This window comes from Lycorma delicatula, chromosome 1 (genome assembly GCF_047948215.1).
Source record: "Lycorma delicatula isolate Av1 chromosome 1, ASM4794821v1, whole genome shotgun sequence".
Classification (NCBI taxonomy): Eukaryota; Metazoa; Arthropoda; class Insecta; order Hemiptera; family Fulgoridae; genus Lycorma; species Lycorma delicatula.
This window is the reverse complement of record NC_134455.1, coordinates 45,163,222-45,185,729: the sequence shown is the minus strand read 5'-3', so window position 1 is coordinate 45,185,729 and position 22,508 is coordinate 45,163,222. Positions and strand designations below refer to the sequence as shown.

The 22,508-nt window shown below is 31.4% G+C and overlaps 1 protein-coding gene across 1 annotated transcript in view; it reads left to right on the top strand.

The window, feature by feature from the left end:
* The first annotated feature begins 17,899 nt into the window (after window positions 1-17,899).
* The window catches only part of ash1 (histone-lysine N-methyltransferase ash1), a 229,911-nt gene continuing 225,302 nt past the window's right edge, over window positions 17,900-22,508 (top strand). The window contains exons 1-2 of the mRNA XM_075354323.1: window positions 17,900-18,107; window positions 20,945-21,034. The gene's annotated coding sequence lies outside the window, so the exon portion shown is untranslated. The remainder of the gene's footprint in view (window positions 18,108-20,944; window positions 21,035-22,508) is intronic.

Here is a 22,508-nt window from a genome sequence, read left to right as displayed (position 1 = left end):
CCCTGCAGCTGCTGCAGAACAACTCAGAGAAAGCTTTTCACATATTCTGAAGAAATCAAATCGATGTGCATCACACAAACAACTTTTTGGTGTGTATTACGTAAACGATTGCACTTGAAGCCATACAACCATGGTTCAACATATTACAGATGACAACAAAGTTGCTTGGCTGCAGTTTTGTGTGGAAATGTTGGATAGAATTGCAGACAATACATTTTTAGACAATGTAATTTTTAGTGATGAGTAAACATTTCACGTCAGTGGCAATGTGAACACCCATAATTGCCAAATATAGGGTAGCAAAAACTCTCATAAAACTTTGCAGCTCTTTCATGATAGCTCTAAAGTGAAGATTTTTTGTACCCTAAGAGAACAAAGACTGTGTGATCCTTCTTCCAGGATGCAACCATAAATGGTATTGTTTATCTGGACATGCTTCAAAATTTTCTAATTCCTCAGTTAAACAATAATGACCAAGATGGATGCCATTATTATCAGCAAAACTGGGCATCACCTCACTACTATATTTGAAGTCCCAAAGTCCCAAGTCAGTGGATTGGTTGTAAAGGTCCAATTGCATGACCATCTAACTCCCCAGATTTAACCCCTCTAGATTTTTTCTTATGGCATTTCATTAAAGATTGGGTCTATATACCACCTTTGCCTGGTGATCTTGTTGAGCTAAGACTTCAAAATAACGCCGTAGTAGCCGAAATAACGCCTGACTTACTGGCTAGATTATGAAATGAAATTGACTTCAGTTGGGATGTATGTGACATTACAAATGGAAACCCATATCAGAACCAAAGTGAACATTGGATTACAAACTTGATGTGTTTTTCTATGAAAAGCCAAATTTGTTCCAAAATTGTTGAATTTCGGACAAAAACAGCGGCGAATGGCTCAGGAGTCGCTAAATGAAGTCAACAACGATGCAGAACTACTAAAACGTGTCATAACAAGTGATGAAACATGGATTTACGGATATGATGTCGAAACTAAGGCTCAATCGTCCCAGTGGAGGCATTCTGGATCACCAAGACCGAAAAAAGCTCGACAAGTACGGTGGAATGTGATGGTTATGTTCATCGTGTTCTTCGATTGCTTCGTTTGACCTTCTTGCCAGAAGGTCATACGATCAATAAGGAGTATTATTACTATACAAGTTCAACGTCGTTTGCGTGAAGCAATCCGAAAAAAAGCCCCGATTTGTGGCGAAACAATTCATGACCTTTGCACCACGATAATGCGCCTGCTCACACTTCATTGCTCGTTCGTCAATTTTTAGCCAAAAACAACACTGTAATGATACCTCAGCTGGCGTATTCGCCAGACATGGCCTCATATGACTTTTTTCTATTCCCAAAAATAAAGAGAAACCTAAAGGGCCGTCGTTTTATAAGCACAGATGAGATTAAAAGTGAATAGCTAAAGAGCTAAACACTATTCCAAAGATCGAGTTCCAGACACTTTTTGGGGATTGAAAAAAGCGCTGGCATAACTGTATAATATCTAATGGGGACTATTTTGAAGGGATAGATGAATAAATAAAATTCTTTCCAAAAAACAAAAATTCTCGTTACATTTTGAATACACCTCGTATGTGATGTGATTAATAATGACCAGGACATATTTTTTTTTGTCTTTAGTTATTTGATTGGTTTGATGATGCAGCTCTCCAAGATTCCCTATCTAGTGCTAGTCGTTTCATTTCAGTATACCCCCTACATCCTACATCCCTAACAATTTGTTTTACATATTCCAAACGTGGCCTGCCTACACAATTTTTTCCTACTACCTGTCCTTCCAATATTAAACCGACTATTCCAGGATGCCTTAGTATGTGGCCCATAAGTCTGTCTCTTCTTTTAGTTATATTTTTCCAAATGCTTCTTTCTTCATCGATTTGCCGCAACACCTCTTCATTTGTCACTTTATCCACCCATCTGATTTTTAACATTCTCCTATAGCACCGCATTTCAAAGGCTTCTAATCCTTTCTTCTCAGATACTCCGATCGTCCAAGCTTCACTTCCATATAAAGCGACACTCCAAACATATACTTTCAAAAATCTTTTCCTGACATTTAAATTAATTTTTGATGTAAACAAATTATATTTCTTACTGCAGGCTCGTTTAGCTTGTGCTATTCGGCATTTTATATCGCTCCTGCTTCGTCCATCTTTAGTAATTCTACTTCCCAAATAAGAAAATTCTTCTACCTCCATAATCTTTTCTCCTGTTTTCACATTCATTGGTCCGTCTTTGTTATTTCTAATACATTTCATTACTTTTGTTTTGTACTTGTTTATTTTCATGCGATAGTTCTTGCGTAGGACTTCATCTATGCCGTTCATTGTTTCTTCTAAATCCTTTTTACTCTCGGCTAGAATTACTATATCATCAGCAAATCGTAGCATCTTTATCTTTTCACCTTGTACTGTTACTCCGAATCTAAATTGTTCTTTAACATCATTAACTGCTAGTTCCATGTAAAGATTAAAAAGTAACGGAGATAGGGAACATCCTTGTCGGACTCCCTTTCTTATTACGGCTTCTTTCTTATGTTCTTCAATTGTTACTGTTGCTGTTTGGTTCGTGTACATGTTAGCAATTGTTCTTCTATCTCTGTATTTGAACCCTAATTTATTTAAAATGCTGAACATTTTATTCCAGTCTACGATATCGAATGCCTTATCTAGGTCTATAAACGCCAAGTATGTTGGTTTGTTTTTCTTTAATCTTCCTTCTACTATTAATCTGAGGCCTAAAATTGCTTCCCTTGTCCCTATACTTTTCCTGAAACCAAATTGGTCTTCTAACACTTCTTCCACTCTCCTCTCAATTCTTCTGTATAGAATTCTAGTTAAGATTTTTGATGCATGACTAGTTAAACTAATTGTTCTGTATTCTTCACATTTATCTGCCCCTGCTTTCTTTGGTATCATTACTATAACACTTTTTTTGAAGTCTGACGGAAATTCCCCTTTTTCATAAATATTACACACTAGTTTGTATAATCTATCAATCGCTTCCTCACCTGCACTGCGCAGTTATTCTACAGGTATTCCATCTATTCCAGGAGCCTTTCTGCCATTTAAATCTTTTAATGCTCTCTTAAATTCAGATCTCAGTATTGTTTCTCCCATTTCATCCTCCTCAACTTCCTCTTCTTCCTCTATAAAACCATTTTCTAATTCATTTCCTCCGTATAACTCTTCAATATATTCCACCCATCTATCGACTTTACCTTTCGTATTATATATTGGTGTACCATCTTTGTTTAACACGTTATTAGATTTTAATTTATGTACCCCAAAATTTTCCTTAACTTTCCTGTATGCTCCGTCTATTTTACCAATGTTCATTTCTCTTTCCACTTCTGAACACTTTTCTTTAATCCACTCTTCTTTCGCCAGTTTGCACTTCCTATTTATAGCATTTCTTAATTGCCGGTAGTTCCTTTTACTTTCTTCATCACTAGCATTCTTATATTTTCTACGTTCATCCATCAGCTGGAAACCCAAGGAAACTCTGAAACCCAAGGTTTTCTACCAGTTCTCTTTATTCCGCCTAAGTTTGCTTCTGCTGATTTAAGAATTTCCTTTTTAACATTCTCCCATTCTTCTTCTACATTTTCTACCTTATCTCTTTTACTCAGACCTCTTGCGATGTCCTCCTCAAAAATCTTCTTTACCACCTCTTCCTCAAGCTTCTCTAAATTCCACCAATTCATCTGACACCTTTTCTTCAGGTTTTTAAACCCCAATCTACATTTCATAATCACCAAATTATGGTCGCTATCAATGTCTGCTCCAGGGTAAGTTTTGCAGTCAACGAGTTGATTTCTAAATCTTTGCTTAACCATGATATAATCTATCTGATACCTTCCAGTATCGCCTGGCTTTTTCCTAGTGTATATTCTTCTATTATGATTTTTAAATTGGGTGTTGGTAATTACTAAATTATACTTCGTGCAAAACTCTATATGTCCGTCCCCTCTTTCATTTCTTTTGCCCAGCCCGTATTCACCCACTATATTTCCTTCCTTGCCTTTTCCAATGCTTGCATTCCAATTTCCAACTATTATTAAATTTTCATCTCCTTTTATGTGTTTAATTGCTTCATCAATCTCTTCGTATATACACTCTACCTCATCATCATCATGGGTGCTTGTAGGCATATAGACGTTAACAATCGTTGTCGGTTTAGGTTTTGATTTCATCCTTATTACAATGATTCTATCGCTATGCGTTTTGAAATACTCTACTCTCTTTCCTATCTTCTTGTTCATTATGAAACCTACTCCTGCCTGCCCATTATTTGAAGTTGAGTTAATTATTCTAAAATCACCTGACCAAAAGTCGCCTTCCTCTTCCCACCGAACCTCACTAATTCCTATTACATCCACATTTATTCTATCCATTTCCCTTTTTAAATTTTCTAGCCTACCAACCTTTTTTAAACTTCTAACATTCCACGCTCCGACTTGTAGAATGTTATTTTTTAATTTTCTGGTGACCCCTTCCTTAGTAATCCCCACCTGGAGATCCGAACGGGGGACTAGTTTACCTCCGGAATATTTTACCAAGGAAGGCGCTTCCATCATTGCTATATGAAAATGCAGAGAACCACATTTTCTTGGAAAAAAAGCAGCTGTAGTTTTCCATTGCTTTCAGCTGCGCAGTACTCAGAGGACTGAGTGATGTTGATATGGCTGTTTAAGTCGTTCTGACTCACGCCCCTAACAACTACTGAAAGCGCTGCTGCCCTCTTTCAGGAATCATTCCTTAGTCTGGCTCTCAACAGATACCTCTCCAATTTGGTTGCACCTTCGGTCCAGTTACTCTGTATCACTGAGCACTCAAGCCCCCTCACCAACGGCAAGGTCTCATGATTCAAAGAGGAGGCAAGACATATTAATATTTGATATTTACAATTGATGTTTATAATGGTTTATTTCACAGTAAAGTCACATCTTTGCCAGATGACTTCCTTGATCTACGTAAAGCTATCTTAGGTGATATAGAAGAGGTTATGAATGAAGATATGTTACCTCTCAAAAGATTGTTAAATCTAAATAAATTGATTTTATCTGGAAAAAAATTGAATACTTGATTTTTTTCTTTGCAGGCTGATCCAAAATTTAGTCTGCCCAATACTACACAAATATGTAACCAATGTTAATAAGTAAAATACTATTACTGTGTTCAGATTAAAGAATTATAACAGTTAAGTACTTAGATATATAGTTACATAATGCTTTAATTTGGAAATCCCACATTAACAGTATGTAAAAAATTAAATTGTGTGTTAAATAGTTTATTTTATCTGTTATATTTGCTCTATTAATAAAAATTTTGCTTCAGTCAAACATACAAAAACTATTATATAAATTATGTATATGACATAAAGGTAAACTGTAAAAAAAAGGTATTCATCATGACAGGTGATATGTTAAACAGTGATACAAATTTTTTGCGGGTATACGGTTCAGGCTTAGCAAATAAATTTTAGACAAAACCAGAAATAAGTGATCAAACTGGAGTGCTTTTGAAGTTACTTCATCTTAAGCAGCATTAATTATATTGAAAGAGCCAAATTAAGCCTTATTGTTTGATTTGTTTCATTCCCTACTCTTGTAGCAGAGGATTTTATTAAATTTTTGGGAGTTTGCAAACTAATATTATACTAATATTGTTCTATTTCAAAGCTATTCACCTTGAATGGCTTTGCTGACTAATCAGCATTTTTATTTTCAGTTGGTACGCTGGAAATTAAAACTTGTATTTTAAATATAACCATTTCGTGGTTATTGATGAAATTCCTTCCAGAATTTTAAAACAAGTCATAGATACTACTCAAACTACTGTACTGCTAACAAATTTAATTGTTAATCTTTTATCGATGGTGTTTTTCCCAGCTTACATTGTTATACCTGCCTATAAGAATGGTTCTTCAATTAATGTACGTAAATTAGCCAATTTCATTACTGTCCATATTTTTTAAGCTTGACAAATTTTATGAAAAATAAATTTCAACATTTTTTGAAAATCAAAATATACTGGAAAAAATTATGTGCTGACTTTAATTTTTGGATTTTAAGAATAAATCCAACAAAAAAATTTCAATAAAGCATTCGATTTAGCTCTGCATTTCTTACTGATGAAAAATATTAGTTCCCATTGCTTCATAGGAGCTGTTTAAAATCGATTTAAGTCATATCTTGTCTCATAAAACAGACAATTGTTGTTAGGAATGCAACTAAAATATTGGATGAGTTTTTTTTATATACCTGTAAGTCTCTCTCTAACTATCTCTTTCTCTTTATGTGCACGTGCACTTTAACTAAGTGGAAGTGGAAGTTAAATTAAGTTTTATTCATGAATTACTCAGAAACTGAAATTTCCTTTTACAAATTGGGGCAACAGTTTCCAGTTCATTTACCTTAGAAAGTGGTAAATCTCATGGCAAAGTTTTAAGTGTCAATTATTTGCAGTAATGGTAAAGTGTGTAAATAAACAGTCATATGATTACTCTAGTCATCTGAAATGTGTTGATGAATATGTAAACTATGTGTCATCTTACTCTATAACTAATAAGAAGCATTTACTCAGAAGGAAAATACTGGGTTAAAATTTTCAGCTAATAAAACACGTATAATTTTCTTGTCTATCAATGAATACATCTCAACTATTTTTACATTGAGAAGAAATACCATATTTCTTCTCAATGTTTTCTCAAAATTTTAGATCTACATTTCTTTAAATCCATGATAAGGATTCAACATTTAAGAGAACTCAAGTTTCTGATATTGTTCCATGTGTTTAGTAGTAACACAGTAACTAATCACATACATCTGGTTAGGAAGTAGATTGAGCACTTTGTTTCAGCATCATAGCATCTTTCCCTGGGTTGTTGCTAGTGAAATTTTATCTAGCCTTTTAGTAAGCATTTCAAAAGACAGTAGTGAGCCCTCATTTGACAATATTGTAACTAATAACAGTTTACACGGGCCTTATAAAAACACCTCATCCTACTCTACGTGTTGTTTAAGGGTATGACTTAAGACTGATTTTCTGAGCGCCACCATTGTGTAGCTTCTAGGTGTGTTTCATGCCTTTTAGTTGTTTATACTGAAAACAAAGTGATTCAGCGTACTTAGTCATGCAGCTTTACATGTTCGATCAACTTCACCAATACAGTGCATTACTGCTGAACTCTTTGCTAGGCTGATGGTCTTGCATTATATCTCAGGTTGAAGTATGAGATCCTTCGTGTTGTGATTCTGTAAGTGAACTTTAAGCATTAACAGATGTGTATTTCATACATTCTGTAGTTTCAGACATAATAAATATCTAGTAACATAGGAATCCCAGGCAACAAATAAATGAAAGCAGCAACCCCAAAGGTGGCTTGTTCAGAGCCACCTCATGGGTTTTCTGTTTAGCTTCCGGAACCATTGTAAGGTATTACTTCAGAGAATGAATGAGGATGATATGTATAAATATAAATGAAGTGTAGTCTTGTATAGTTTCAGGTCGCCCATCGAACACTGGTATTCACTATCTAGCATTCAAATCCGTATAAAAGTAACTGTAAATGCAGTTACTAGGATTTGAAACTTAGAACTCTAGACTTTGAAATTAACTGATTTTCGATGATGAGTTAACCACTAGACCACATCAATTCTTATTGCATACACTTCATGAAGCCTTGTTAAGGCTAGTGTGAGTGGGCAACTGTTGTGAACTGCAAGCTTCACCAGAATAATAATATGCATTGCCTTGGAAGTCATCAGTGGTGCAAAATAGTTTTGAGAAAAGCGTGTCCTTTACCATGATTTTAGGATACAGCAACTTAAGGTGTGAATTTATTATATTATTGGATGACACTCAGTGTTTTCTTTAGAACGCTGTTGCAAAATGATTCATCAGATTCTTCTTGATGGTATTAGTTTGTGTGTACTATATCTATGATTCAAATTAGCACATACTATTGTTAGAATGTTCTGGTTGAAATTGTGAAATTAATAAAACATTAAAATTTTTTTATTCTTTTTAATATACTTTTACGAGTTAATTTTTTACAGTTCTTAAAACTAACCCAATTAATTTGGCTATATAGAGTACAGTAATTAGAGAATATAAACTTACACCATTAACCTTTCTTAGGTTTGACATTAATGGAAATTACTATAACTGGACAAGTTTCATTGATTGTATTGCATTTTTTAGTGCTGGATCTTGATATGAGCTCAGAATTTGTCCTGATGGCTTAATATTGTTTTTAACCAATACAAACATCTTTTTAAATTTCTTTAGATTGTTCAAAGTATCCATTCATGTAGCTCTTTCAAAACAATTTATATTTATTCCATTTTTATTAAAAAAATATATATAAAATTAAGATATACTGTTTTTACTTGTGTAACATTAGTTAATGTTAATGACAATATTCTAAATAATAATGAATAATTTGTTTCTAAGTAAAGTTGTAGAGTTATTAGCATCATTTAGTTTGTTTATTAATGATATTTAGAAAAGAGAGTCTCACTTCAATGGTTTTTAAGAGAACATCCTTCATTACAGTTTGAATTTTATTACTACTGTACATATAAAAATAGAGATGTTTCAAAAATGGTGGAATGGCTATACTTTTTCGGATTCTACTTGTAAAACTAAACAAAAAATATCCTTAGCAAAAATGGCGATTTCTCCTTCGTTCTCCCATGACCGCCATTCTGTTATTGTTATATAAAAATGTATACCTCAAGTTCGAATAGACGAATCACATTAATATTTGGTAAGCGTGTTGGTAATAAAGTTTTAAAATTATAAAAAAATCAGGAATTAAATACCTTCGCATATTACAAAATGGCGACCATGTTTATTTTTTAATCAGTTACATCTCCGTAAATATAGTTTTATCAGAATTTTAGTTATTTTCTAAAATATTAAGCCTTTTATTTTGAATAAAATGACATTTTATTTTGAATATAATTACATTTTATTTTTTGCAATCGGTTAACAAATGGCCGAGTTATGGCAGAAAATTGATGTTATAATTTTGTCTTTTTTCATGTCCTACACTTTACGTTCAATTTGATTAAATATTAATTGTTTTTATTTATTGTTAATTCTAGTATCGTAAATTAGTATCAGATTAATAAGATTTAATATTAAATAATAATAAAACAATTGATATTAATTTTTCACTTCTGAATAATTTTACACAGCGACTATTTCTGTTGGTCATGTTAAAAATGTAAAAGTGAATCTTCCTTCAACAGGAATCGTGTTCAAAACTGTCACAACCAGATTATCTGGAGCGACAAGAATCCTCATGGTACCTTCAAAAGTAGCCATCAACAAAGATTTTCCTTGAACATATGGGCAGGTATTTTTAATGATTATATATCGTGTCCTGTCATTCTACCAAATCGTTTAGATGGAGAAAATTATCGTGCTCATTTAACCGAAGATCTTCCATATTTTTTGGAAGACCTACTTCTACAATTAAGAGGAAATATGTGGTTTCACCACGATGGATCTCCAGCACATTTCATTCAGTTGGTATCAGATTTCCTGCATAAAACTTTCCATGAAAAATGGATAGGCCGCGAAGGGCCAGTGTCCTGGCCTGCACGATCACCTGTCTTAAACTCTTTTGACTTCTATCTGTGAGGCCATTTGAAACATATTGTTTATTCAACTCAACATTGAGGATCTTTAACAAAGGATCCAAAAAGAATTTCAAGAAATTAGGAATAATCCCGGAATTTTTGAACGGTTAAGACAATCTCTCAGAAAAAGATTGGAGACTTGTGCAATTTCTAATGGTGGATACTTTGAATATCTCTAATAACTTTTAACAATTGTTAACTGTTTAATTACACCTAATGGTCTACAATATGTAACGTAAGATTATCACAGGTAGTTTTTTATTTTTTTAATTATTAGGTCTATTTTTGTGAAAAAATTATTACTTAATTTAATGCTAATTTACAATACTAGAATTAACAATAAATAAAAAAAATTACGAGGGTAAGTCAATTATTATCCGCAATGTAGTTATAAATTTTATTGCAATATAAATAGGAAACTTACATGTACATCATTTTTCAACATAGTTCCCCTGTATTTCAACGCACTTGGTCCATCGTTGCACAAACTTCCTGATCCACATAAAAGAAGATTTTCGGTTGAGCTGCGAGCCAAAAATGCATCGCTCCTTTCACTCTTTTGTCCGAGGTAAATCGACGGCCCCTTAATGCCTCTTTGAGTGGACCAAACAAGTGGTAGTCAGAAGGGGCAAGATCAGGACTATACGGAGGATGAGCCAGTACTTCAAAGTTAAGTTTCTGGAGCGTTTCAGCAGTGTGGGCAGCAGTATGTGGATGGGCATTGTCGTACAACAACACAACACCTTCGATAGCAGTCCTCGGCGTTTGCTTCGAATTGCAGGCTTCAGCTTGGCAGTAAGCACCTCACTGTAACGCGCACTGTTTATTTTCGAGCCCCTTTCCTCATAATGCTCCAATACTGGGCCTTGTGAGTCCCCAAAAACCGTAAGCATCAGTTTTCCTGCGGATGGTTGGGTCTTCGAACCTTTTTTGTAGGGCGAATTTGGATGTTTCCATTCCATACTCTGCCGTTTACTCTACGGCTCGTAATGATGGATCCATGTTTCGTCGCCGGTGATGATTCTGTCTAAGAAGATATTCCGTTCGTTACCATAGCGATCCAATTGTTTTTGCCAGATGTCCAAGCGCGTTTGTTTATGCAACTGTGTGAGTTGTTTTGGGATGCGTCTTGCACAGACTTTATGAAACCCAAGTCTGTTGTGGATGATTTCGTAGGCAGAACCGTGACTAATTTGCAGACGATGTGCCACTTCATCGATAGTTACTCGTCTGCCTAAGAAAATCAGGTAACGTGCACGCTCAATGTTTTCTTCATTTGTGGCGGTAAACGGTCGTCCGGCTCCTTCGTCGTGCGTAACACTTGTGCGACCATCTTTTAATTTTTCAATCCATTCGTAGACACTCCGTTGCGGCAACACACTGTTCCCGTACTGTACCGAAAGACTTCGACGAATTTCGGCCCCTGATACACCTTCCGACCACAAAAAAACGGATCGCTGAACGTTGCTCTCTTCTTTGGTGCAAACAGAAAACGGAACAGCCATGGTTAACGGCAGGGCAGCGATAATGGAACTAACCTAGCAGCATTAAACCTGCACAGACATAATAAAAATTAAACCACCTATGTGTCATCTACGCAACACGACAGTACTACCAACATAAACAAAAATGTAACTAAATTGCGGATAATTGACTTGCCCTCGCAATATTTAATCGAATTGAACGTAAAGTGGTGGACATGAAAACAGACACAAAATTACATCAATTTTTGCCATAACTCGGCTATTTATTAACCGATTGTAAAAAATAAAATGTCATTTTGTTCAAAATAAAGGCTTAATATTTTAGAAAATAACTAAAATTTTTATAAAAATGATATTTACGGCGATATAACGGATTGAAAAATAAACATGGCCGCCATTTTGTAATTTACAAAGGTATTTAATTCCTGATTTTTTTATAATTTTAAAACTTTATTACCAAGACGCTTACCAAATATTAATGTGATTCGTCTATTCGAACTTGAGGTATAACTTTTTATATAACAATAACAGAATGGCGGTCATGGGAGAACGAAGGAGAAATCGCCATTTTTGCTAAGGATATTTTTTGTTTCGTTTTACAAGTAGAATCCGAAAACGTATAGCCAGCCCACCATTTTAGAAACATCTATATATATATATATATATATATGGAAGTATAAAATTTACAGTTTTTTTTAGAGAATTTCTGGTTTCACAAAGTTCTGCCGAATTTTATATGAAAGGTATAGTTGAGGCTAGAAAAGACATTTTATCTTTAGTCATTGGCTGGCCATGTGGATTAATCACATTCATGGAAAGAAATTTAAGTCTACATATGATCTATTATAAGTCTACATATAAAACTGGCTGAATGAAAAATCTTGTCAAATTTATAGGTCATGGTGTCAAGGAATGCTTTACCTGAAGAGAATGTTTTTGAAGATCAGTAAAAAAATCAAAAAAGGGATACTTATTAGATTACATATTTATTGGGAGCTAATGAAGGATACAGACCTTAAATGTACTTTTATGAGTCTCAGTGTAGATATCATTACAAAAAGTTGTTAATATTTTCCTGGGAAATAAAGTCAAAATCATAAAGTAGTGAACTACACAATTACAGAGTGGTGGGTAGGAATACATATTTAATTGTGTTTTGTAAATATATTGTTTTATTTCTAAACATAAATGATTTATTATTTAACTGCCAAATGAAGTCAGAAAGAAATAAGATCACTTGTCAAAAATGTAGTGCTTTCAGGAATCCTCATCTTCATTTACATACAATAATTATTGTAATTATTGGCTAATCTGGATGGTATTAATTTTAATGTAATTTATGGGTGTATTTGTAATTAAAGTGAGGATGGAAATATTTCTTGAAAGTTTTTAAGTGTTCAAGATATTTCTAACTTTATTTCATGGTTTTAATATATGTATATATCATTATTATTTTCGTTTTTTTAATAAGTCCTTAAGAGGCTATGTTAACCAACACAGAATAATCACTTCTTTAGTTTCTTCCTTTTAGATGTTTGTTTTATGTTTAGCCCAGTATTCTTTCATTTTCTGTGACTGTAGTTTTTCATTCTTCAGACCACTTTCTGCCAACTCTTCTGGTTTTTTCTGGAAAACTTTAATAATTTTGAATATGTTTACTAAAGGAATCTCTATCATTAATCATTGCATCTGTACTGTTTAATTCTCGAATTTCTTTTTAACTTCTTTTACTCATACAGAACTTTTTTTTTTTTTAGTTTATTAATTTTATCAAACATTTTTTTTATTAGTTTATCATTGTCCATTCTGAAAATGTATCCATAAAACCAAACTCCTAATTGTGTTTGAAATCCTTTCTATTCTAGAATGTATTTTTTCAAGTGGTCAATCACTTGCTTCAAAGTTCTCATTTAGTTTTGGGCCATATATATTTATAGCAATTTTTCTTCCTATCTTGTCAAATTTTTCAGCTAACCCTATTTTGTTATAGTTAAGTTTTATTCTGATGCATATAAAGGTTCTGGAATGATCACTGTTTTGGTAATGTTTTTCCTTAACATTCCAAGATGATGATTTCATATTATAGGTATTCTTAGATGGAAGCCTAGATTCATCTTTTTGATTCTTGTGTTAGTTGCTTTTCCTTCATTTAGATTATCAGAGATCCATTCCGCTAGATATTTAAAGTGTTAGAATTTTGAAATTTTGTCATTTCCAATTGGGATTGTTTTGGGTGCCTTTTTTATGTTTGTGAGAAACTTATTTTCTCATAAGATATATGTAATCCAATTTTTTTAGCTTGTAGTTGTAAATTTGTTAACTGTTACTGTGCTTCCTCTATTGATTCTGTGAGGAGAGCAATACATCAGCAAATGCTAAGCAGTCTACTGTGATGTTATATTTGGGATCCAATTTTATCCGTTTAGCTTTTACTTCTTTTCAACATTTTATAATTACTTTTTCCAGTATGCAGTTAAAATAGTAATGGTGAAAGTCCATCACTTTGTCTTACTCCTGTTTTTATTTCAAAGATCTCCGAGATCTCCCATGAATTTAATTTTTTATTTTAGGATGTCTATGATACATTATAAAATTAGAATGTCATAAACATTCTAATGTCAGGATGTCTATGATAATATTTTTAATTTTGTCATCTAGTCCAAATTCTTTTAGAATGCTTGTTAGTGTTTCTCTATCAATGGAATCATAGGACTTTTTAAGCCGATGGAATTCATTATGGAATTTTTATTTCTTAATTTCTGATATGCAATTACACTTTTCAGAAGACAATCTTGATTTTCTGAACCCTCCTTGATATTCACCTAGTTCTTTGTCCATGTAGATTTCTATCCTATCCAAAAATATTGTTGAAAGAATTTTGTATGTTATGTTTAGTAACGAGATACCTCTATTGTTTTTCAGTTTCCCATATTTCTTTAAATAATTGTACCAGTGAAATTTACATTTTTTCACCTGCATATTTCCAGAATTCTTTTACTATTGAATCTTCCTCACACGCTTTGTTATTCTTTAAGCTTTTTATTGCCTTCTGTATTTGTTCTAAGTTAGGGGGGCCTTTGTGCAATGGAGTTGTTCCTGTGTCTTTCCAAAAGTGAATTTAGATTTTGGTGGATAACAATTGTCAAGTTTTCCAAAGTATTCTGATAATAGTATTTTATAGCTTTCTGTATTACTATGTGATCTTTTTTATTGTTTTTGTCTTTAAACTGTAAACTTGGTGTTGAGGATTTACTGAGATACTGTTTAAATGTTTGGTAAAAACTACTGGTGTTATTTTTAGTAAAAATTTCCTCTAATTATTTGAGATTCTGTATGTGATCTTTTTTAATTTTCCTAAATTCCTTATTAATCATTTTCCTGACATTAATAAAATTCTTCATGATTTTGGATATTTTTATTTTGGTTCCATTTCTGCCTTGCAGTTTTACATTATTGGATTAGACAATAACATTTGTCATTCCACCATTGATGTTTTCGTTTCTTAATTAATGGGGTAGTTTCTTCTACTGCTTTTAGTAATGTATTTTTGATTTTATCCCATCCTTTTGCTTGATTTTCTGTTGTTAATTTATTGAACTCATTTAGTGATTCTTTTTATTTTATTACATCATATTTTTTGATCAGGTAGGTTTTCTTTACTTGTTTTTTTATTAGGAATACTCTTGATCTTGATTTTTGATAAGTAATGGTCAGAATCAACATTTGCACTCCTTACTACTTTAACATTCATGATTTCTTTTAGGAACTTCCGTTTTATCGCAACATGATTATTTGTTTCTCTCCTATTCTTGGAATTGGTGATATCCAAGTTGTTTTCTTTATTGGTAAACTTTTAAATGATGTTGATTTTAAAACTAATTCACGATTCTTACAAATTTCTATTAGAATCTCATCATTTCTATTTGTTCTTAAATGTGCTGGATAATTTCCAACTACATTCCTGAATTTCCTCTCTTTTCCAACTTGTGCAATAAAATCTCCCATAAAAGTTATATTATGTTTTTTTAGGTATCTTAAAAAGTTGTTCATCTAATCCGAACCCAAAATTCTTCAACTTTTTCTTTTTTCGTCCTATTACCCTGATTAAACGGTACATGGGCATTAACTACTGTTTATGTTTTATTAGTGCTTTTAAATGTTAGAGCTGATAATCTGGCATTGACATAACTGAAATTTATTATTAAATCTAATATGTCTTTACGAACTGCAAATCTGGTTCCAAGATGTAGAACATTTTTCATGACTCTTTTTCCTCCTTTTCCTTTGTATGTTCTGTAATTTCGCGATTCAGAAATGCTTTTATCTGTAAATCTTGTTTATTGTAGGGCTGGAATTATTATTGAATACATCTAGTGTGTGTTTTCCTGTGTTTAAAAGGGGATTGATATTTACTGATGCTAGGAAGTTTATTCCTTTATGCTTAATTCTATTGATTAAAGGTTTACCAGAATGCTCTGACTATCCTTGCACTTTAGTGAAAGCTTCTCATAATCTGAATGCTTTCTTGTGTTTTGTTTATTCAAAGCATACCTAAAGTAACTGTCCACCTAAATTAATTTATAAAATGCTCTTCCATTGTTGAAAATTATGGTTCTGTCTTGGATTAATCCAACAGAATACAACTGGATTGTTAATCCAGAGGTCTTTATGCGTCAGTTCAGTTTGAACGTTTGACCATTCAAACCTATCCAGGGTCACCATATGGATGCATGTACCCTTTTCTAATACCAGAAAATTCCCCTTAAAAGAGAAAGTTGCTAGTACCAGAAGAGGATGCTGGAAGAATTGGACCTCATATCATTATATATATTGAATATATATTAAATAAACCACCTAGTTATTATTTTAGTATTTTTATCTTTAGATTCTTATTATGCAATAACAAAATTATTTTAACTATAACTGAAGATACGGGATCCCAGAAAAGTACTTCAAGAAAAATTAAGGTAAGATATGTCTTATCTCTATCTTATATTCTGCACTAGTTGGTTTATTTAATAGAATTTCCATATAATTTAACAGCACAGAGGAATAATATGAATCTTAAAAAGATTAATTTCACTAAAATATGAACGTATGTATATATATTACAGTATTACGATAATATGTATTACAAACTCTGTAATCAATTCAATGAGATTATGATATTTGTCCATTATAGAAAAATTTTATTTTCTTTCTGTTAAAAGGAAAGTTATAATATGTTATGTTTTGAAAATAGAAATATATTTGTTTAAGTATTCCACTATTGCCACTACTGTATACCATACAGTACTGAATTTCCTTATCATAAGACAGTGATGAAAAATATTACTGTGCAAAATTATTATAATATTAAGTAACTTGTTAATCTGGATTTATAGTTTGCTTTACTTGTTAATTTTATACTTATGTTTAATTGTACACTTATAGCAAAATTAATATTCCATAATATTCACAGCTATTAAAATCTAACATTAATTTTGTTTTAATGGTTTGGTTAATTTACACTAACAAAGAATATATCTTCATAAATAATTCTGTGTTTAACTATACAAGTTTATTTTTAGTACACTATAGTAATGTGTTATTTCACTAAAAAAAGATCAATCATAAAAAATTAGAGACCACTGATGAAAATGTAACTCCTCTAGTGTTATTGGGAAGATATAAACATTAAACCCTGTAGTACACTTCACCACAGCTATCTGTTTTCATATGTGCCGAGATTAATTCCTCCTGTTGTAAATTTGTTTTTTGAAATCCACATTTCAACAATTATTTGATATTTCATCTGAAATTTTCCCTAAATTATGGAATTCTATCATATTTCTTGTGAGTGTGTAATGAATACCTTTAAATATTGATACATTATTGTTCTTGCAAGTAGTAGTAATACTGTCGTGTAGTTTTAGAAACTGTTCGAGGAATTATGATCACTGAACATGAATTTTGACTTAAAAATTTACACTTTCACAGAGACATAAGTTTTGATGTTGCTAGGTTTTGTAATAGTCCTAACAAGATACTTAAAATATGATTAGAGCATGTGAAGTGTAAGAGGCTGAGTTTGTCTGATACCTCATCCAGTGGCTGAGCCTCTTTTGTAGCACTTGGATAAGCTCATACGCTGAGAAAAAATCACATTATACCCTGCTATAGGTGGTGCTTATTCACTGGCTGCTGTTGAGTAAGTACCTGTTGTTAAATTGGGTGGACGAGATTTTCAGTGATCTTAACCCACAAAGGGACTGGCGCCCCGCATATCAGGGTGGTTTACTGTAACATCAGAACAATAGTATTTAGATACATTTGAATCAGTTATTACATTTGAAATGATAAATAATTTTAACAGAACTTTGCTTATTTTATAGGACTACATCAAACTGATGGTTAAAATCTTATTTTCTTTCAGGTAAATATCGTCTTCAGGGCGGCAAAATAAAAAACCGCCAAACTATGTCTCCTAATTGCCTTTAAAATTATAGAAACCTGTTAATGATAATTAACACATTTCTGTTGTTCAATGAAACATTTGGTACCGGTTTGTCCATTATTTGTAATTAGCCAGTATTTTGTAAGAAAAATACCATCGGCATCGTAAACCATTTAATGATGAATTAGGGTTGCTTGGCTTTGGGGCTTTGAACACCTGGCCATTTAGTTCTAAATTTCTCCGTTTTAACAGACGCTAGTGTTCGTTGAGAAAAGAGTTGACGTGATAGTTTAAAAGAAAAACAGTTTTGGCGCTATAACGGTGTGTAAGTGTGTAATGAATTGATAAATAGTAAATTTTATTTATATTTCATAAGAAGTTATTGTAGTTCATTTTGAAGAGTTGTATTCGTTTGCAGAGTTTTTAATTGTACCTTTTTTGGGCATTAATAAACCGCCATTTTGTTTAGCTTGTGAAGTGTTTATAGAATGCTGAAGATACAGGTAAACAAAAATCTTTTGTTAAATAACTTCTGTAACTGTTGTCAGACTTATTGTTAAATTATTCAGTAATGTAGCATTTGGTTAGGTTTAAATTTAATCGTTTGGATAATCAATTAACCAATTGTTTACAACGTGATTTTTAATTAATAAAGTTGTTCTCGCTTCCTTGGATGTCAGGTCATTTCTTTTCAATTCACCTCTTTACGTCCATGACATTATTTATTTATTGTGGTGTGTTATCAGTGAAGTTATTTTTAATAGTGCTGTTCAGTTAAGATTACTTTGATGATGTGTAATATCTATTTGTGCGAGAAATTCTTATTTGATCTTGTTAGATGTCCGACTGGATAGGCTTTGCACACCTGGTCGCGTAGAATAATCGTTATAACTTGGGATGACCGTTTTATTCTCTGAAAGGTGTACTATATGCATTTTCCTTCTTACAAAATATGTAATGACATAATTTTTTCGTGATTTTTTTTTTTAGTTTAATAAAAATGTTATTAATATAATTTGCAAGAGCTGTAAGTATTTAAATGTGCTAAGCAATATGTTATTATATATCACTAGAACGTAAAGCAGTATGAAGGAAAATAATTACATTATGTTTGGCATTTTTTAATTTTTTTGTTATTTTATTGAAGAACCCATTGTAACTTGTGTAGATTTTTATGATTAAACACAGACCTTGTCTGTACCATTTTTCGAATTATTTTGTGTAATATTTTTTAGATGAGAACATTATTGTTTAAGGATCAGAGTGTTCATTATAATAATTGCATTACATTTTTGAAACGTTTGTTGTCACTGATTTGGTTGACCAAATTAAGTGTGTATTGTAAATATAACCTAGTTCATTAAATATGTTAACCTGTAATACCTACCCAAAGGTATTTGTTTCCTCCCATTTTTCCATGATTGTGATGCTTAAATATTTTGTACCAGTTAACTTTTAAGTCAATTATAGTTTCATTAACTGAATTTTAATTTTTTTTGTAATTTATTTTTTATTTTTACCACTGTTTATGTAGGGTAAGCCAGCCCCTTGCTTTCCTGTTGACTCTTTAATAATCTTTTACTTAACAATTTTTGCATTCAAACTTTTAGCTCATAATGTTATGAAGAATTTGAATTTGTTCAGAAAAATTAATACACGTACTGATTTTATTTTTAGTTCCTTTAAGTAGGATGGATGTTATAGAAAGGGTATATTTTTTTATGAGACTGATTAAACATCTACCATTTTGTTTACACTTTTATATTTATATTGGACCACCAGATGGTTGCCTATGTGCTCTGCCTAATTATAGATAATTATTTGAATATTCAAATAATTCATCAACATATTGGCTACTGTGTTAATAAAACTTAATATTATATTTAATATAAAACACCAAAACACAGGAATTTGGTAAACTCACCATATTAATTTTCTGAAAATTAATTAGTTTTTATGGTATGCTGCATCTTTAATTGGCATTAAACTTTTATCTATTACATGAAAACATATTCTTTATTTTTTTGTCATTTTATTTGAAAAAATAATATGAGTGTATATGTAACTGACTGCAGTACTGAACTGCAAATTTTACATAAACGCTCATTATGTTATTCGAAATTTCAGAATATTAAACACAATTTCAAATAAAATGCCAAAAAATTAAAAGAGTATGTTTTAATGTAATATAGAATTTTATACTAACTGAAGATGCAGGATACTACGAAAACTAGTTATTGGTAATTAATATGGTAAGTTTAACTTCTCAAATAACTGTGTTTTGGTGATTTATAATTCTTATAATATTAAATATATTTATTACTCTTACATTTAGTTTACACATTATTAGTAAGCACATTACTTAGTCATTATCTCATTAAAACTTTTTAACCTTGTTGGCTTTTGTGTTATGTAATAGAATATATGTTTTTCTACCAAGTAAATTACCATTTTTTGAATTTGTAATGATTTTATTAGCTATTTTTTAAAAAGTAATAGTCAGCTGAAGAAAAATTTCTTTATTAAAAAAATATCACCAGTTTAAGTGAATTTACTAAAGTAATTTACTTTTAGCATATATTATGAAGTTTACTTTTAGAGCAGTTTCATTGTTAACAGTTTGGAATAAAAAGTACTTATAGGGTTCTTTTTTGTTGAAACATATTTTATACCCTGCCCTAAATAAACAAAAAGAAACCATACCTTAATTAAATCTTATAAATTAGTTTTTATAAGATATATTCTATTCTTTTAAAGAAGATTTTGGATGAATAGAAGACAGATTTAGCTATATCTTGTGAAGGGATGTAGGCTATAAAGTTGATGGCCATATTTATACAAACAAGGTATTGTAGGATACATTGTAGGTGAAAAGTGTAGAAGACCAAGATTGAAATATGTAAGGAAGAAAAGTGAAGATGTAGAGTGTAAATATGTTGGATTTAAAAGATTAATCTAGATATTCAAAATTAAGAATATCATTAAAGCAATCGGTGAAGATGAAAAAAGATGATGTTATCATTTTATTATCCTGATTAACTGTAGTTCTATTTTATTTCTCAGTAATGTTAAGTTGAGCATAGCTTTTTGTATATTTTGCTAGTATAAAATTTATGGAACAATTTTTTAATGGAGTATCTGTAAATATACCTGTATATTATTAATGATCATTTAAATTTGATGTTGCTATTATGTACATTTAAAGGCACATAATGGTTTATTGCACAAACCATTGCACAGCAGTTATTTATTTCAGGTTTCATCTTGTAAATGGTTATAGTTATTTGTTTTTTTGTATTGTTTTTTATTGAAATAACATGAATTAAAATTTTTTTTTCAGATGAATATGGAGGTGTTTGTTTCAATCTAATCATAATAAAAGTTATCTCTAAAATGTCAGCTGAAGTAACATTTTTTTTGCGTAAAATAGGTGAGATATATTTTATTATTAGTTTTATTTATATTTTAGGATGTGGGTATTCTATTTTAATTCAACAAATTGTCAGTGCATCACTATTTTTGATTTTGATGATATTTGGTATATGATAACTACCTGCATTGTAGTGGCTAAAAAATATTTTTTTACATTTTTCAAAAAAATCTTTCTTCAGTAATAGATCATTTTCCAACTTGCCAACAGGTAAAAACAGCAATTTTTGTCACTTTTCTCATCAGCTGTATTCTTATTTTACATCATACAGAGGGTCAAAAAGGGCTTTTTGGAAAGAGTAAAGATGGAACTTTATCTAAGTGTGCTCAAAATTCATTTTGTTACATAACAAAATCTTGTAATGTTTACTGATGTTACGTTTATAAATTGTTGTTTTTTCAAATTTTGAGCCTGAAATAAATAATGAAGGTATTTGGTAACAGGCTTGTTTTTTAACTCTTAGGTACTAGTAGTACTTATAAAAAAATTGGACTATTACCAAGTGTCTTTCATTTAAAAAAAAAGACTACCAAATCGTAAGCTTTTGAAAATGTCTCATTTTAGGGGCCCAAAAACCACAGATTGGACAGGTAGCAAAAATCTGAAATATTTACAGCAGTAAGTACTTTTTCTGTTCTTTAATACCATATCAAATTTATTTTGTTACTCAAAGGGGTTAATGAGTAATGAAGCCAACAAAACCACTACAAGTACTGTTCCTTCTAACCGAAAACGACGTATCCAAAAATATTGTCATGTATTTTTTCAGATTATAAAAATTACAACTAAACTCAATAGAATGAATAAATTGTTAATAAATATACAATTACATAGTGATTAATAGTTAGTTACAGAATGATAAATAAAAATTGCAAAACAGTTCAATAATTGATGTGATTCAAAAGTTGATAAACAGTTCAAATACATTAACAAGTTATTCAATTAACTTTTACCTTATTTTAATGGAAGTTATGAATGAATCTTACACTTTTTGATAACACTTAACTAACATAACCTAGTGCTCCTGCCATTTTTTTGTTGTGTAAAACTGATACGTCCTTATTCATCTTTGGTGTAATGTTGTGTCCTCTTCCAGTAGTTGATAAAAAAAGCTCTGAAGGTGTGAGAATCTTTAAAATATTTTCCAGTTGAACCCATGTTTGATTATCTCTCAATGATTTCTTGAATGAAGTAACATGACTGTGGGTGGAAAAAGTGTATTCAATATTCCTCTTCATTTTCATGTATTTTGACTTCAATAACTTCACCTAACCACCACTTGCCATCGTATATGCAGCAGACATAATTTTTACATTTTGACTGGTAAACCTATAAAGCAATCAGAAACACTATTGTCCTTGTGTACCGATATAAATGTAAATGTTTCTGATTCAGAGGTCACCCAGACTTTGAGAATGCATTTCTGAATTGTTGGAATATAATTGTGAAAGGTTCTTATGTTTAGGACTGTTGT